We start from the raw sequence: 14,316 nt of genomic DNA, 5'->3' as shown, positions 1-14,316 counted from the left end.
CCCATCACACATGGTGTATTTGTCCCATGGTCCCTTGTGGTTGGCCTCAAATTGCACCTAGGCAACCATGATCATTAAGTCCTATGGGTTGCGTTATTTTTTACTTTTTAGCTGTTTTGATATTTCTAAATGCTTAACACATTTTCTCCAACTTCAAGCCTGCTTTGTGCCATAGCTACCAAGGGTTAAACTCAGGTTTAAACTGAAGTTTTTAACTGGATCTTCCACGATAATGCCTTTAGAACGTGTGGTAGATTTCAGTTCACCACAACTGAAAACACTTTCTCCCAAAAACAAAATGTTTCTTAATACCTTCTGATTTTAGGGTGATTGCCCAGTGACATTTCCTCCTACAAATTGATAGTGGCCATTCTACCTGGCTAACCTACTTCTCTTGCTGCTGTAAATGTATTTACATGCTGTATCGCAGGTGCATGAAAGAAATGGATAAAGGAACAATTTACAGAACCTCGGAAGCACCAGTGCAGAAACATATTTGTTGCCCAACAAGTCGAAAATCATCTGAAGAGGAACCCAGCAACGAATAAGAGGACCCAATGAGCTACATCATCTTCTTATTTTCTGATGTCACAACTACAATACGAAAATTAGAGACAGGTTATTATTCAAGAATCCAAGGCTCTCAATAATAATACCTTTGCTCTCTTTTTGATAATACTGGTGAAAAACGGAGAGGTTCCGTTACAATTAAGTAACTAAGGATATTTCTGTAGCAATTTCTGTGCACAGTTGTGTAAGTTAGGTATAGGTATCATATGATATGTATGCGCACAGTACTGCCAATTAAATGATATACTGTACACAAATGATTCATCTTTTTATATTTTATGCAGTTATTTAAATATGAATGGTCGGTTCATTGTTAAACATTATAAACGTATTCTTTAGCTTCACATTACTTAGTGTAATATTAAAATGCAGTAGCATCAGCGCTGATTTATCCTCTTAACATTACAAACAAACAGTCCTTTTGATTTCTTTAATTTCCTATTAGAAATACTACAGCCCAGTCATGGTACTTTGCATCGTATACATGTATTTACAAATCTTCAAAGGGCCCCTGTTTCTTCTGGATTCACACTGGTCATTAGAGGTCACACCCTGCAGGAAATATGGGTTGCCATGGTAACATAACATGTCTACTGCGGGTTTAGTTTAATTCCATACTAATAGAAAAACAACAGCAAGACATATTGGCTTTTGTAAATGGGATTAAGAGCTGCAGGGAGCTACCACCTGCGATGTACCAGTAGCATATATTTTTAGAAGAAAGCATGCACACTGTATCAGAAAGCATTGACGTTGTTTTTAACACACACATTTTCCTCAATTAAATTCGATATTCCCTTTAAATATCACCATACTGTAAAATATAAAAATCGTCTACATTTTGAATGTTTTGACAACAAAAACAAAATAAAAAAGAATTCCTGGGGATAGCCTTACTTAACGTCTAGTCTATGCTTAGGATTGAAAAAATCTATGTATTGTAAATGTACAGTGACAAAATAGTTTGCCATCTGCTAAAAGGTCTGTCATTACTGTAAGTGAAACAACTCACAAAAATCTTATTAGATCGCATATTTAAAAGGATTATTTACATGCTTGATGAGATAATTAAATAGGAACGTAATAAGAATGCTCAACTTGCATCCAGTCCTCTGGGCAGCACAATTTTTTCCTTTTCCTTGTGAGTAGTCATTGTAGTCATTATCGTGTGATAATGCTCATTATTTAGTCAATTAGAAAAGGCAGGTTGTGCGTGACATTGTACCATAAGACAGGCTTACAGTTCGATGAGCGCAAGGGACCATGTTGTTGATTAAAAAGATGGTCAGCATTACACTGTGTTTTCACATTTTAATAGGCTTTACTTTTTATCAGTGATACATGACGTATTTGGAAAAGGTTGTCTATTATGCTTTTGTTCCCGATAGTTCAAACGAAATCGATTACATTTTCTGAATAGAATTTGGAAATATTATATTAATAGAAAAAGGAAGCGCAAAGTGGATTTCTGTTAATGGAGGGACACCAAAAGGGATTAGATGTAGAAATATTGTGATAGCTTTGAAGGGGCAATGAAGAACATTTAAAGATGTAACTGTCCATTCGATTTTCAGGGTTCTTCCTTATGAACAAGGAAATACCAGGCCGCTTCTTCATTATGAACAAGGAGATACCTAGAAACTGCTTCAGAATGAAGAAAAACACTGGGAACCAGACTAGTGTGCATGTCAGTACATGCCATGTGTTCCACAAGGATAAATTATGCACAAGATATGCATTTTCTAAATGTGAGAACTTAACTGTTTTACGAATTGTACCTTTTTTTTCTTTTGATGGAGCCATTTTTTTAAAACTCTTGACTGTGTATCATTCTACAATGGAGGTCAGGGGAACGTGGGTGTGTGGGTGTAGGAGCCCCATTACAGCTTTCGCTTACTCTACCTACACCCACATTCTAGTCATATTGACATTTATTGGATAAATACATCTTTATTCTTACCGCATGAATCACATTTGCAATCATAGTAGCAAATCCCTTTTAGGTCCAGCTGCTGCTTGGATATCTTCATACATATCGAGGAGAAATGTTCTGTGTTTTTGGTTCTTTGAACTTTGCACAACACAACCTTTGACCAATGTTATCATGGCAGCACTGTTTCCATGTACATGTGCAATTCAAATAAGTGATTTAATAAAAATGGCTATTATAGTGTTTAGATTAAATGAACTACAAACTCCAAATATAGCTCAAATTGTGACTATATCATGAGATCAACTTTATTGAAATCAATTCTATACTGTGATAGTTGCAGGAGATTAGGGTATTAGTTGAGGGGGGCAAGGATCAAAATCAAATGATAACCATTTTCAGGGTAAATCACAAAAGTAACTTGGCACAAAGTAGTCAGGCCTAACTTTGAGGCAATGTAAAATATTTATGCAGTACTGAAACAGTAATAAAATGAAAACACAACACAAGAAAAATCCCAATCCAATTTAGAGAAATTGGGTAATTTTGAATAAATAGGATGCACCTAAACAAAAATCCAAACATTAGAATCAGAGAGTACTGTGGGTATCTGGTCACGCAGGACTGTGTCACAAGTACAGGCCCACAGCATTGGAGTGCCAGGTTCATCATGCTAGATTACCTGTGGGTAATGCATGGCACAGTGCTCTACAGAGCTCTCTGTCACTCTGGATGGGATCCAGTGAAGCTCTCAGGCAGGACATGCATGGCAAGGCTCTACATGGCTGTGTGCCACTTAATGTCGGATGTGGTGAGCTTTCAGTTGGGAGCTGCGTGGCTCTAAAGGGCTCTGCATTGGAGCTGGTGAAACCTTCCAATAGGTAGGAATGCATGTACTCTGACTCAAGTGATGGGTCCAGGACTTCAAAGGCCAGCACGTCGGGCTCAGGACTCACTGCACAGAGGTCAGCACAGGCAACCAGGTCAGGTTTATTTAGGTCTGGTCAGCTAAGTAGCAGAAAAGCCATCTAGAAACTTGTTGCATCCCTGCAGTTCACACAGAAGGTCAGCAAAATGACACTTGGAGTTCTCTTCTTAGTCCTAGGAATATGACAGAGAACAGGTCTAGACTTCATTGCTCTTCTGGGTCACACACTGCAGGTCCAGTCCTCTTCTCTGTGTCCACAGGTCCAGAAATGATGTGAGGAGGGTACTAAGGAACCCATATTAATGCCCAGTGCCAGACTGTGGGTGCGGGAAAGTCCTGGCCACTCCCTAACCAACTGGGAAAAAGTTCGTAGGAGTGACTCTACCCACATTTGCAACACTTCCTGTGTGTGCTAAGGCAGCCAACCCCACATTGCCCCTATCTACCTACATACAACATGGCAGAACCTTTCTTCCCCTGGTCAGAGCTCCCTGTGCCCACCCAGAAGTGTGGCTATGGTAATGAACAAACCCTCCCTTGTGGTCACCCAAAACCAATTCTAGGTCAGCGTTCCCTCACTGGGTTTCGTGCCAAGCTGATGGGGAAGACAAATGGAGGCAGGCCTAGAGCTATATCTGTCATTAACATGCTGAGCACTTTTTGAAGTTCGGAAAGGGCCTGGAACCCCCCACCACCCCCAGGCAATACCTTTGTACACCCAAGCCATTGGGCCACTGCCTGGGAGCCATACACATAACACCACAGGAGAGCCATTAACAGTCAGGTTATTTTGGACACTGACAGAAAAGTGGTGTGAAAATTGTAATATAAAATCCGATTTTACCTTGAAGTTTGATTTTAAATTACTATTAAATCAGTATTTGAGTCATTTTTCTAGATGCTCCCAAACTGAAGTTAATCATTACAAGTTACAAAAAACAGTAGTGGCATAAATTCACCGTACCACTCCTACTCATGACACATTTGTGTCAGTAGTTAGGTGCTAACTCCCATGGGTTCAACTGTCAGTAACCCCTGTATTTTTGCAATCCAAAAAACCTTCAAAACATCAATTCATATGACTGGGAAGGCACACTAGCATTCTTATCAATTTTTATAAATCAAATTAGAGTACAATCCAAAGAATAGTTAATATAATTATAGTCCAAAATAGTTTATATAAGTGTGGAGAGAGTACAAACGTCCACCACATGCATAGTTTAAAATTCCAAAAACGTTATTGTTCCTTTTCTGGATTAAAAATTCGTCCTTAGTGGGTTACTCCAAATTACATCACACCAAGTAACCATAAACGCTTCCCAGAAGTCAATATGTGGATTGACTTATTGGACCATAATTATATGAACTATTCTTTGGATTATGCTCTAATCTTATTTATATTAATTGTTAAGAATGCTTGAGTGTTTTCCAATCATATGAAGCATTTTAAGCTGTCATAATGTGAAACTGTTTTCCTACTGGAGGATGAGCCTTGCCACAGGTGAAAACAACTTTGAAGGTTTCTCACTGGCAAGACGTGAAACGTTAAATATGCATGTCTACTTTTTAAATTCCATGCACCCTGCCCTATGGGCATTGAGTGCCTACTTTAGGGGTGATTAAAAAGGAAGGTTTGGGCCTGAAAAAAGATTGTTAGAGTCCTAGGGCAAGCAAAAACTGGTTCAGAAAAGGAAGGCAACAATGTGGGGAAATAAAATGGAAAACATGTTCTTCTTCAAAAATGGATTAGAGGTGTCCCACGTGAAGATAAATGTAAGGGTACCAAACCAGAACATCTTTGCATCTTAAATATATGTTAACCTGGTCCTCAAAATGCTGTCCATTGATTACATGCTGAAAGTTTACCCTATCATATGCATACAACATTGGTGTAACAAAGACCCCCGCAGTGTGGGGGGGCCGAGCTGCAAGGGGCCTCCTCAGCACACTGCCATGACCTGAGAGCTCCTGAGTGAGTTCAAAGTGGGACCCTCCATTTACTTTGCAGAGGGGCCCTGCAAGTTTTGTTACACCACTGGCATACAACTCTCACAAAAGAGTCTCTTGTTATCTCTTTCTTTCAAGCACATTAAAAAATCACTCATTCTTTTCTGTGACTTATTTTCTGAAAAAGCTTTGGAAGGTATGAGGCATTACTGCAGGATTACACTTAGAAAATAATTTTCAATTTCTGCTGTACTTTGTGTTCTTTTATACCATACAAGCTGCATTTCGTTCTTTTATGTAACCTCTAACTCTCTTTCATTTGATATCAACATTCACTACACTAAACAAAAGTATATGGGCTTTACCAAAATATGCAGGTTTAGGTAGAAAACTATCAAGATATTTCTCCTTCTTGGCTGCGGTCGCATGGTAAGAAGGCAAATATTAGGCTTCAATCTAGAAGGGTATACTTACTTATTACCATTTTTAAGTGTTTTTCACTTAATATACCTAAGAGCTTTATCAGTGTTGTGCATCAGCAGCACTGGCCATTCGGATAATCCAACTGATTGAAATCCCTACCTAGACATCTGCTGTCTTTTAATGAATCAGCATTCTGCCCCAGACTAGTTGAAAGAATCAACAGAGTTAAGAATAAGAAATGACAAAGCCATTAGGTCTCGCTTTCCCAGGGTTTGTCTGTTGGTGAAACTGGCTTTGCTAATGTTTGTAGTATTTCAATGCAAGTATAGGCAAAGCCCGTAGTGAAGGGAAGCCACCTAGGAATATTATTTGCATGTTTCCAAGATAGACATCATGAAGCAATATGATGGCAATTTGAAGCAATATTAATATATATATATATATAATTATTAATATATATATATAATTGAATTCCAAGTTGTTTACAATTTTGCATCTAGATGCAATATGACACACATTATGGAGTGGTATAGGGTATTTTTTGAATACTTATTTTCATACCATTCCAACATGGCCACCATATTGTCCTTACATAAAATGAGATGGTCATCATGAAAGAGCACAAAATGAAATTCCAAACAGTCCCTTGCTGCTATTGGCTTTGCCAAAGCAGGTGCAATTCTGCATGCATTGGTAAAGCCAATAGCGACAGCGGCCGACGGGGGCACTAAGTGGAGGGTATGGAGAAACATAGGTGGGGGAGAGCTAGAGAGATACAGAGCCACAGAGTGGTCAGTGCTAGAGGTGGAGGTGGTGTTGTAATTTAGTAGCGATTAGATTAAGCATTAGCAGAAGACATCTTGTATTTAGCAACTATTGTGAACATTTTGCGGAATCCATTTTGTATTCATGGCAGCCATTATCTCTGCCACATGCTGCCATGTGCTAGCCATGTGCTCTGTCCTACCTTCCTGTTAACTACTCTTGAAAATCTGTCTAGTGACAAGTTATATTTAGCATCTCCCACTTTGCACATGCCCAGTAAGGTTTGCAGCTGTTAGTAATTAGTAACCGACAGTAATGTGTCTACTAGTCCTTGAAAACTGTTAGCCCCTTATACCTGTCGACTGTACATTTCCATATGACCTTATATGTATATAAGTCTTGCTTCTATAATTGTACCACCTTCTTTTAGCCCCTGCATGGGTATAAAAGGACCATGCTCTCTTAGTTCAGTGTGCTACTTCAAACATTACCGAAGGGTGCTGTTTGAACTGTGGTACCACCACATGAGGTTTAATAAACTTTGTCTTTTATTTCAGTTTCTGTGCCAACTTCTTCCTATATGGTCTGAGGACTTTGTGCAGAGAAGGGCGAACCCCTTGGACTAGTAGGCCTTTCTGAGGCTTACTTCGACAGTGAGAAAGAAAAAAATATGTAGGCAGTGAGGGGGGCAAGGATGAGTTGGGAGTCGGGCATGTAAGATGACTGTAAAGGCAGAGGATGGGGAGAGAGCAACAGGGAGAGAAAGAGATAATGTGAGAGAGAGACACACAGGCCCAAGGATATTTATTCTCAAGGAATACTTAACCTCAAATTTCACAGAAATAAATTAAAATAGAGAAATAGATCCCCCACGTCAGAATCACAAGCAGGGTGACTCTTAAATATTCAGAGATAAAAGATGGAGAGGAATAGATAGGAATGTTATTTAGTATAGAGCATCTTATCTTATAGCGCACATAGCTACCCTAATGCTTCCCAATGCTGTGAGTCAGAACGTACATCTACCAATCTGCAATTAGTTCACAGCTGGTTAGGGTAGAGACAGATTTTGAGACATTTCCTAAACTTGGCTTCATCTGGCACTATTCTCAGAGTGATTGGTAATGTATTCTACAGTTCGGGAGAAAAAAAAGAAAAAGATCTTTGACCCCATTTAGCCTTCTGAATGCAAGGAACTGGTTGGAGACCCATGATGGAGCATCTTAGGGTCCTGCTCGGAGTGTAGGCTGTCAGAAGGGCTCTAATCATACAAGGGCCTTTCCCACTTATTGCCCCATGAGTCACACATAGTACTTCAAATTTGATTCTGCATTCCACAGGAAGCTAATGTAAGGAAACCAAAGGCTTTCTTGACTGAGAACCCTTTAGGTATGTTAACAGATGGTGCTGACCATAGCATGCTGCAACACTTGTAGCTTTTATATTTTACTGTTTTAGGGGAGCAAAGACATAGAGAATAACTGTAATCCAGGCGAAAAGAGATCAAAGCCTTGAAGCATAGAATTAGAATTGACAAGAATGTTATCTATTCATGACAAAGGGGTAGACTCAAAGCTCATTCTAATCTGTTAAAGTATTTCTTACAGTTCTGTATGCAACAGGCAGGTAGAATTGTAGTGAGACCACAGAATGATAAATTACAGTGAAAAAAGTAGAAGAGTTTTTCATATAAGAAACATTCATGTCATAGAATCATCTTGAATGCACATATGAATGCATTTCAGTCGGAAGCCTAACTTTGAAATCACTTACTTTAATCTAAAGATATTGTCCCCTATGTCTCATATGTAATTACCTTGGGTTTTCTAATTATGAATGGTGCATAGCTTCTTGTTGTAAATATTATGCATCAGATACAGTATTTATAAATGTATTAGTTCACATAATATTTTCTGCTCAAAGTTTCTTGTTACTGTGCTGCTAGGTTTCATATATTGATAGGATTATGTAAGGTGGCTTTCAAAGAAAGGTGAACATGCCATTTTCCTTCAAAACAATCTTTATTAAGCTTTCTGAATATTCTTAATCCGTAAAGATGACAGACCCAGCCAACCTATAATAGTGACAAGATGAGCTAACACATATTTTGCCACTTGGTAAAATGGTAACCCAGGGGTTTTCTGAAGGGTGGATTCTGAAATAAAGCCGTTCAGTCACTTCAGTGTGTTGAATGTAAGTGATTCAGTCAGGTGTGGATCTAGTCAGCCAGTAGATGTGGTACAAGAATAGCTGGATGTCTATTATAGACGTCTGCCTTGTGGTCATATGCTCTATGCACGTTAACTACTTTTACCTCCTATGCTAAAATGGTGTAATTCAACCACAACCTTACATCACCCTGTAACTAAAAAAGGGTTACCATGGTAGAGGTATTTAGAACCGTAATCTGGGGTTCTTTTAGACTGCTGGCATGCAACATTTGATAGTTGGTGTGATTCTTTTACTTAACTGATGATTACAAACAACCATTTCCTCACCTAGCAGATGAGTTTGAAATGAGACAGTGTGCCTCATACATTGTGATCAGTTAATAAATTAATTGGGATCTTCAGATATCAATTATAGCATGTTGTTCCAGCAGCTATTAATATAAATGAATAACTGGGGCACATTTAGAGACTGAATGCACATTAGCAGAGTACTATTAATGTTCCCAGCTCATATTCACAAGCACCCACAACAAAAAAGTCTTCACATCTACCAATCAACTCCTTATGAAAGCCTTTTTCTGATAGGTTTGCCCATTGATTTTTGTTTTTTTTAAGTTTCAGTACCCGTTTCACCCAAAACTGAGGGTTCACAAGTTAGCTATTAAAATCTTTGCATGTGCATGCCAGATATTTTATCGTGATACTGTCACTCTTTTACACAGTCCAGATAATAATAATACTTTCTCTTAATCAATAATGTGTTTTAGATAGGATCGCCCATTTGCATGTTTCTTTAAACTGATATACCTCTAAGGATCATCTACTCATTTCCTTGAAATCACAGGCTGTACAATACTAGCTACATTATTAGAAAATATCTCTTGTTATATTTCAATGTCAAGGGAAAGCAATGTTAGAAAGCGAAAATGTTTTTATGGAGACTAATATTGAGGATTATGTTAACTCTGAAATAGTAATGCATTGTTCGCCTATGCACGATTTGATTTGAGTGGGTTCCCAAACCCTGTGATGACAAATAAAATATTGACTGTGCTGGTGACATTGATGTGAATTAAGAAATAGGAGATTTGATAATCACCATTGTAAAACCAACAGACAGTATTTATACGGCTGAGATCAACTCCGATTTTATATGTATAACAAAAAAGATTAAAGTGTATAAGGCTATGCTTTAAATAAAGGTTTTTAGTACAATGTTAACAGATATTAACAATGAATATAATGGAATGCAATTTTATACTTGCAGTTCTGAGTTAATAAATTAAATGCTTGTATGACAACTTTGGATCAAATGTGAATGATATTGCACTTCCTTTTTTCTCTGTCTAATAACTGTTTTGTAAGGTCATTATGTGTAGTTGGATTTATGTCTCCTAACCAAACATGTAACAGGGTATACCTTCTAAATGTGCAATTAGATATAACAATGCCCTCCTCACTGTTTCACTTGGTCTGCATGCACTTGATTTAACAAGTGTGTTTCATGCAATATATCAATACTCATCCTGCATTCTCTGGCATGCTAATATTTCAAATTTAATAACAGCCCTAACATCCTTGCCTATTTGTATTAACATATTCCCAAACGCTCTGAATGTACCCGGCTTACAACATGAAGCTAATGATATGGCTAAAGTTACATAACATCAAATACACCTTCCCTACTATTCAACCGACACTAACACACACCTTTCAGTGATCACAAACTACTCTCCACAAACCTAAATTGTTCTGTTAGCTCCCTGAGGATGATCAGCATTAATAACTGTAAAACAATAGTAGACACCATGAGGGTGGCAGGGATCCACCACCAATCAGTTTTAGGGCTATGTCGACCTGCTGCTTTTTTAAACTACACTATCATGGCTTACTGTGCAGCTTCCTCAATGAGTTCAGTACAGGCCATAATTGAAAATGTGTCACTCTTGACTGTCCATGCTTCTTTGGTCTCACCAGTTCCAAGAAGCCACTGTCTTTGACTGCAGCCAGGGCAACATCTCCTGCTAATGTTTTATTATCTGTATATGCAGTAGCAGCTAATGAAGTCTTAAAGTGGTAGGCCATAAAATGATTACGTTTTATTCTGCATATGAACACAATTTGATTTGTAGGGTGTGGCTGGACCAGCCAAGATAGCAGACGCTAACCCTTGAGGCTCCGTGCGCCTGCCTGACAATAGTCAGTCATCCGGCCTTGGGTGTCTCCTCAAATGCCTGCAGAGGACTCTGGCAAACTACAGTACGGCTCACCTGTCAACGTTGGGGGCCTTTGCGGTGGGGGACAAGACACCCGGGCTCCACACCAACAGCTGTCAACTGAGGCCTTACCAGCCCTGAACCTTGAACAAGGTGTGGCAGCCTGGCTTTCCCTGTGGCAGCTGAACCCGTGGGCCCTACCTCCCTCTAGTACCAATTTATTCCTTTTGGTGAACTTTTTCTCCCCGTACCTCTCTCTATCTGACATTCAACTAGGACGCTTGAGGGGAAACCTCTCGGGAACCAATGCCCCTCCATCCTGCTCTTGCCTCGTCATTTGGATACAACTGCGAGTTTTTGTCGCCTGATGCACTAAGTCAGGGGAGGTCTACTACAAACTTACGGGATTGCTCAAGACCCTTCCCTGTCACTGTGCTCACTAGAGGCCCACCACACATTCGACAGCATGTGCAGGCTCTGCTTGGACACCCGGATCCCCAATCCCTTGGAGCGGCTCCGTCTTCATATGCCATTCTTGACACATCGCTGGCAGATATAGGCGGTCATTCTGCCTATTCTGCGCCATGCAGTGACCGCCATTTGGCCGCTCCGCGGTCAAAAGACCGCGGCGGCCATTCTGGCTTTCCTGCTGGGCCGGCGGGCGCCCGCCAAAGGAGCACCCGCCGGCCCAGCGGGAAAGGCCCTGCAACATAGAAGCCGGCTCCGAATGGAGCCGGCGGTGTTGCAGGGGTGCGACGGGTGCAGTTGCACCCGTCGCGATTTTCACTGTCTGCTAAGCAGACAGTGAAAATCATGCTGGGGCCCTGTTAGGGGGCCCCTGCACTGCCCATGCCAATGGCATGGGCAGTGCAGGGGCCCCCAGGGGCCCACGACACCCATTCCCGCCATCCTGTTCCTGGCGGTTAAAACCGCCAGAAACAATGTGGCGGGAAGGGGGTCGGAATCTCCATGGCGGCGCTGCTTGCAGCACCGCCATGGAGATTCAGCCCAGACAGGGGAAATCCGGCGGGAAACCGACAGATCCCCTTTTCTGACTGCGGCTTTACTGCCGCGGTCAGAATGGGCAGGGAAGCACCGCCAGCCTGTTGGCAGTGCTTCCGTGGTCCTCCACCCTGGCGGTCGATGACCGCCAGGGTTGGAATGACCCCCTTAGTCTCAGTAAAATCCACCTTGGACAAGCTTGATCAAGTATTGGCTGGCATTAAACACTCCCACATTTCAGTCAAGACAGGGCTTCGTACACTAGCTACTGAGCTCAGCTTCCTCTGTGATGACCACTAAAAATTGGCGAGCAAAGTTGCCGACAGTGAGAAGGCTAATGCCCGTCCTTAACCCACCATGTTAGATAATACAATGACCTTCCTGGACTTGGAAGAGCGGGTCTGCTACTCGGAGGAGAGAGAGGATAGAGAGGAGGATATTGAAGGTGACTCCCGGAGGAGCAATGTGCAGATCTTGGGTCTGAAGGAGGGGTTGGATACCTGGAACCTTATCTCCTATCTAGAAACCTGGGTCAAATTGTCGACTCCTAGCTCAGACCTCACTTCCTCCTTCACATTGGAGAGAGCACATTGGGCCCCGGCCGACCATCCGTTCCTTGTTGTCTCCCACATCCAATGTTGGCAAAACTACTCCATTTCAAGGGCCGAGATCTCATCCTCTGGGAGGTTCATCACTACAGCCCACTTGGGGTTGAGGATAAAGCAGTCATGCTGTACCTGACTACCACAGGGTGTGGTAGAGCAGCAACGAGCCACCTTCCGGGAGGTCAAGAAGCTCTTTAGGCAAGTCAGAGTTCAATACTCACTGCTCTTCCCGGAGTGCCTTGAAATCCTATTCGAAAGCACTTCTCATTTCTTCACTGACTCCACAGATTCCTGGCAGGGAGCAGACCTGCACTATGGCACCGGTACCACACCTCGCCCTACCAAAACTCTGACTCCAAACCTTGCCAGAAACAACAGGGTAGGACTCCAGCACATTTAGCATTCCATTCCTCTCCAATGACACCCCTTACATAAATCATCAAGAACAAATGGTGAGCCTTGCAAGCAGAAGCTGCCCTGGAAACCATTGCGGTGGATGAGGAAAATGACAAGGGCTCACACATCTTCACCGCTGATGACAAAACTAACCCTTCTGATGATTTGCAGAGGGCCTCACTGACCCCATTAAGCGTGACACCACAAACAGCAGATACGCTCATATGACAGTCTCTCCTCATGCAATTGAAATCCAAAATTATATCTTATTTCACAATTTACCCACTTTAATCTCCTGTAGCAAAATGTTTTTTGATGCGGCCCCAAACTTCTCTCACACACTGCTCTCCTTGTGCCCAGCCAGGCATACATAGACAATGCACTTTGGTGACCTCAGCGCATGCACTACAGGAAACATTACAAGGGCTAACAGCGGGCACACACATGTGATGAGTTTGATCAGTCACCCAGAGGCCTCCCCACCATTTCATCTTGGCTACATGGGCTCATGAGCAGCTTTGCCGTCGCGGATGGCATAGTCATCGCCCACACTACCTTATAAGTCGTGCACATACATCACTTGTTTGGGCATATGGTCTTTTTCAGTGGGCTGTCCTAGTCAGCCTTCCCCCAATGGTGATCCCTACCACCAGGTTCGATACAGCAGGACCACACCATGCACTCTTAGTGCTTAGAACAGGCAGGGAATTTTGGGCAGATCTACCCAAGATTGGACCCATCCCTGACCCACCCGACCCCATTTAACACTATGCTGCCTACGTACACTTGATATCCGCCTTCTAATGTTAGACGTGCAGGGTATGCACATGGAACACAAGCAATACGTGGCATATGCATACACTAAGCGTCAGAAAGTCCAAAATATCCTCTTGCAAAAGACACATACAACCACTGAAGAGCTTGAACATCTCTGTAAGCATTAGAGGGGCACAATACACGTGATTACATAGTCAGCATATGTACAAAGCATCCTAATCTGGACCCCGCCAGGAATTTCTTTCCAGATCCAGGAACCTATTATAGACAAGGAAGGACGTTACATATTTGTAGAGAGTAGTCTGGATGGCGAAACCCTACTCCTACACTTACTCCTTGGGGCTCCAATTTTGACCAAGAAAAATTTAGGGATGCCCTCTCTGTGGTCCTTACCCACACAACTGCACTCCCTTGGATCATAGGAAGGGGTTGTAACTGTAGCAGTCAATATGAGCCATCTTCTGACTGCACATTTATTAGAAAATGGCCTAACGGACCAGGGGAGTCCAGTCACATTTGTGGTGGACGCCCATCCAGCTCATAGAACAGAACTTTTCTATTCTTGGGTCATATTTCCAGCAGTTGA

At 41.6% G+C, this 14,316-nt stretch overlaps 1 long non-coding RNA gene across 2 annotated transcripts in view; it reads left to right on the top strand.

The window, feature by feature from the left end:
- Window positions 1-10,041, top strand: part of LOC138263204 (uncharacterized) — a 159,206-nt gene extending 149,165 nt beyond the window's left edge. For both annotated transcript variants that reach the window (XR_011199285.1, XR_011199284.1), the window contains exon 4: window positions 2,145-10,041. This is a non-coding gene — a long non-coding RNA (uncharacterized lncRNA). The remainder of the gene's footprint in view (window positions 1-2,144) is intronic.
- The last annotated feature ends 4,275 nt before the right edge of the window (window positions 10,042-14,316 follow it).

This window comes from Pleurodeles waltl, chromosome 2_1 (assembly GCF_031143425.1).
Source record: "Pleurodeles waltl isolate 20211129_DDA chromosome 2_1, aPleWal1.hap1.20221129, whole genome shotgun sequence".
NCBI lineage: Eukaryota > Metazoa > Chordata > Amphibia > Caudata > Salamandridae > Pleurodeles > Pleurodeles waltl.
This window is presented reverse-complemented; position numbering and strand designations above follow the sequence as displayed.